Here is a 4,866-nt window from a genome sequence, read left to right on the forward strand (position 1 = left end):
TGCGAGGGGTTTGATTAAACCTTCCACATTTCCTGTCAAAGGTGGCCATGAACACGTTCTTCCAAGGCCCTGATTTTGTATTATCCCAGCACTACAGCTAAAAAGGAGCCTCATTGAGACAGAACAGTCTGTGATTAAATGAATAATTTCTCAGTTTCTTTAAAAAAACAGCAAATACATGCCTGAAAGGGATAACATCCAGAAGGTCATGATCACAAGTGATGGAAAATAGTTTTGGATCACCTGGTGAAATGGCTTAAAACAAGGTCTGTGCCACCACAAAAAAATGTGAGATAAAGAGGGAGGCAGAATTTTGAAAACTTTCCCCCCAATTTTCTTTCAAATAAAGAAAAAAATACTCATATGTACTCAAAATTGGAAATTCATATATGCACCCAAAAGTCAACAGGTAGCAATAAATGTCTTCCTTTGTATTCACTGTCACTGAAATGTACATTGAAAATGGATTGTAATAAAATTATTAATACTTCCTCTAAAACTTTGTGACATTCCTGGCCAGGTCTTCAGAATCTTTTTCAGTGAATATTAAGTTTATAAGAAGAAATTACTTTTTATTGAAGAACGCAATGAGAATGACGCTGCTATAATCTCTTCCATATGTGCCATTGGAAACTGTAACTTTTTGGATTGTTTTTTTGTTGTTTTCTGATTAGCTCCTTTTTCATTCTCACATTTCAGTGCCTGAGGCACAAAGCACCCAACAGAGCAGAGCTCAGCACCTGCACCTTGCTCAACCCTGGCGTTTCCATGCTGGAATTCCTGGGCATGGATGGAAGGAGCTGTGCAGCTCTGGAGGTCTCCAGTGCCTCTCTTTCCTTGTTCCAGCTTTGTTCCACTGTGATCCAGCTGGATCTCTGGGCACTCAGCTCTCCAGCACATCGTGGGTGGCTGTATCTGCTCGGTTTGAACCATTTCTTCAAAAATTATGGGGCAAAAATCGTGGGGGGAAGGCTTTGTGGGGAAGTGGAATGCGACCCATGAAAGCCTGATCAAGGATCCTCTAGGACATTTGTGTTTGAAAGGCTTTTGTCTGATTTCAAAAACTTTTTCAGATCTGTGAAGGAAGGAGGATGCAAATCCTGTTGGGTTCAGTGCCTGACATCCACAGGGACTTCTGGACCAAGACAGAAGAAATGCTGGAGTTGATGCAGGTGTGTCAGTCAGGAAATACAGACAGTTGCATGTTCATGCACAAAAAGGCACAGCAGAAGCTCCACTTCCTTTCTGGCCTGAGGAAAAGGAAAAAGCTCAGCTGGGATTTCATGGGTCATTTCACACCATCAATCAAACTTTCAGAGAAACTCCCTCTGGAACCCAAAACCCCGTGAATTTGTTCAGTGAGGACAGCTCCCAGAGCCCAGGCACTGGGATAGGACCTCATATTTCCCTTCTGCAGGGGAGCAGCAATCCCCAGCACAGCTTCACTGATGAATTTAGGATCACCCAGCCAGGAGAAGCTCCCAAACCTGGCTGCCATGGGAGCCTGGAGGAGCAGCCAAGCTCTTTATGTGCTCCTCAGCCTGCACAGAGGAGGAGGAGACCCAGAGGGTGTTGGAGCCCTGGATAATGAGAATTTTGGGCTTTCTGAGCTGACAGACTCTGCCCCCCAAGAGAACACTGCATTTGACCTGAAGCCATGGAGAAGGATCTCAAAATGGAATGGCAGAACTGGGATTGTGGGTGTGGAGTTTGAATAGAAGTGTGTAATATCACAGGGTGGGAAACGTAGAGTTAAAGGGTTTAAAATATAGTAATATACATAAAGCAAGATGGAGGTTTTAGGGTAGAGGCTGCTCCTCCTCCTCCTCCTCCTCCTCCTCCAGGGCTTGGGTGGTTTTTTGTAATTGCATAGAAACATCCTCATTGCAGGACACAAGGGATCAGTTATTGGGTAAAAAGTAAAAATAATTTAGGTGTCATTTGTTAGTTGGACACTTTATCCTTAAAAGATCTTGTAGAGAGAGAGATGCAGGGCTGTTTTTGTAGCTTGTCAGTGAAATGCTGTAGAACTCATGACTTGTAAGACTGTAATATAGATAAGAAATGATAAACATCTGAGTCTGAATGCCAAATATTGTCTCTGTGTGTTTAATCCTGACCCTGACCAAGGGAGAAAAAGAAGATGAAACTCGACAAGAGGTGACCTTATCACTCTGCACAGCTCCTGAGAGGTGGCTGTGCTCAGGTGGGGCTGGGCTCTTTCCCCAGGAACTGACAGAACCAGAGCACACAGCCTCGAGCTGCACCAAGGGAAATACAGGTTGGCTATTAGGAAAAGGTTTTTTACAGAAAGAGTGATAACGTTCTGGAATGGCTGCCCGGGGAGGTGGTGCAGTCCCCATCACAAAGCCTGGATGTGGCGCTGGGTGCCAGGGCTTGGGCGAGCTGTTGGGGCTGGGTTGGACTCCGTGATCTTGAAGATCTCTTTCAACCTGGTGATTCTGTTCTAACTTGGCTAATTCTAGTCCTAGACTCGGCTGCAGCTCCCCCTCCACTCATCCCCTCTGCACCCAGGCCTGGCTGTTCCTGTTGAGATGGACACAAGACGCACACACACTCATGCCGAGACAGCAACAGTTTCCTCTTCATTACAAGTTTTTATACCTTTAACAAAGCGTGATCTTAAGTCATTAGTTGCATCAAAAAAGCTCATTATATTCATTGGACAAAGCAATAGCTCATGGTATTTTATTGGTAGAAAGCAATTAACATCAATAATTAATTGGCAAGAGTTCACAACAAATTATTTAGGCCTGTGTGCTGCTCACTAAGGCACATATCCTCTACCTGCAAATACCCCTTATGTGTCTATTTCATCAGTTTCCATGCTAATGGCCTTGTTTTCTTTCTTGCTATGGATAAACTCACATTTTATCAATTTCTTCTTCTGCTAACTCAGTTGTTTGGCCAGCTGCTAAGTTTATTCACATCTGGCCACACTTTGATTCCTTCCAAACCCATGGCATGCCTGAGTCTGAGATGACAAGCATGGTGGTGCCAAAATGTCTCAGGATGTAAAAATGGCCATTTCACACCAGTGCTGGAACCCAAAGTCCTCATGCCTCCCTGAATTTTTTTTTTTTTTGTTTTATTGGAAGGTGTATCTTGGTCTCTTTGAGGGCACAAATACTGGTTATGCTGCCTTCATTCAAAAGTTCTCACTCCTTATTTCCCTCCTTCCCTTCAATGATTTATGTAAAGAGACAGAAAATATCAGTTGAGTCCCCTCTGTTGTTTCTTGGCTTTTTGTCCCATCAACTTGAATTGTCTTGAGCAATGTTTCCTGTGAATGATTACTTTCAGCCTGTTCTACCTCATTAGGAAGCTTTTTAGTTTTCCTTGACAAACATCCCAAACCCTCCATTTCTTATTTCCACCCCATTATGCACTTATCCCCTTGCACAAGTGACTTTTTTTTCCCCAACTCTATCACAAATCCCCGTGTTTCAGATACCAGTTTCATACAGAATATCACATATTTAATTAGCTCTTTTTTCCCCCTTCTTATGCAAAAAAAAATAACCCACAGCTTGAATCTGGTTATATTACAGGAATATAAAAATCATCTCTAACAAAACAAAAGGCCTGCAGCAGTAACTGCAAATAAAATCAAGGTGAAAACAATAATTTTTTGGAGCTTGCAGCCACATAAATTGTGCAAGTAATTTACTTAGAAACTACTTGCAGACTGGTTTAATTCAGTCACTGATTTATTCCAAGTAAGCAATTTCTGAGAGCTGAAGCAGTGTTACTCTGTCAAATTTCACACACAGGAGCATTTGCATGAGGAAAAAAAATTGGTTTCTTCACCTCTGCTACTGACACAAATTCAGTCAACAAACCCCAGCAATCCTTACATGAAATACACCTCAAGCAGGAATTTTGCCCCAGCTGATCTGCCCACATAGTTTTCAGTCTGGACTCCCTTAAACACCTTCTGTTTATGTCTCAGTGCCTCACTCACCTGTGACAGAAAGCATCACTCGAGCTTCTCGAAGTGGCAACTTTGATTCTGAGACCTGTGAGAGCCAAATGTCAATTTATATCCCAAATTCATAAGCCAAAATTTATAAACCAGGTGCTAAGCCCGAGTGATTATGATCTGTCAATGCATTGCCAAAAGGGTGATTCCTGTTATTTTATCACCCTAATTTCTAAATCTGACCCCAGTTTTTAATCTGAACTTTTCAAATCTGCCCTTTTAAAATTAACTCTTATAGAAAACAGCTGATAAACAGGTGTTAGCAAAAGAACTCCAGAAAAAATGTCATACACTTTCTGTCACCTTAATAGATAAAGAAACCTATTCATCTGTTCTGATATTATTATTTAGTGCTCATCATTAATTTCTTCATTAGCATTGATCAAGGTAATTTTAAATTTTCCTTAAAATTTAAAATTAAAAACCCCAAACCTTGGGAGCAGGGAGCTTCCCTTCAGAGCTGCTTTTGGAAAGAATGAAACCACCACTTGAAACTCTGGGACCTTGACTCATCCAAAGGTTCAGTGCAGCACAATTTCACATTGATTCCTTTTTCCCTCTCCCTGGTCAGACAAACCTACACTGTGATACCTCATCAGCTCACTCAAGACACAGTGTCCCAGGATTTGTAAATATTTTCAGCTGTGTCAGACAAGTGGCTTTTGGAGCAAGTGGAAAACACCCAGAGTTGCCCATTGCTGAGGTTCTTTCAGGGCAAAACTCAGGCTGGGAGAAAGGAGAGTTGTCCTTTCTCTTTTCCCTGTCCTTTACGATTTATTAGTGTGAGAGAGCTCAAAACACTCCATCCTCAAAACACCACCTGTCTGCCTTGCTTTTGAAAGCCTTCTACATTCTGTCAACTT

The 4,866-nt window shown here is 42.1% G+C and overlaps 1 long non-coding RNA gene across 1 annotated transcript; it reads right to left on the reverse strand.

Annotated features, from left to right (window-relative positions):
* Positions 1-454: 454 nt before the first annotated feature.
* LOC135460072 (uncharacterized) lies at positions 455-4,560 on the reverse strand. The gene is made up of 3 exons (XR_010443156.1): positions 4,436-4,560; positions 3,986-4,040; positions 455-1,250 (listed from the first exon to the last, which is right to left on the reverse strand). It is a non-coding gene; the product is annotated as an uncharacterized LOC135460072 (long non-coding RNA).
* Positions 4,561-4,866: the final 306 nt, after the last annotated feature.

This window comes from Zonotrichia leucophrys, chromosome Z, assembly GCF_028769735.1.
Source record: "Zonotrichia leucophrys gambelii isolate GWCS_2022_RI chromosome Z, RI_Zleu_2.0, whole genome shotgun sequence".
Taxonomy (NCBI): Eukaryota; Metazoa; Chordata; class Aves; order Passeriformes; family Passerellidae; genus Zonotrichia; species Zonotrichia leucophrys.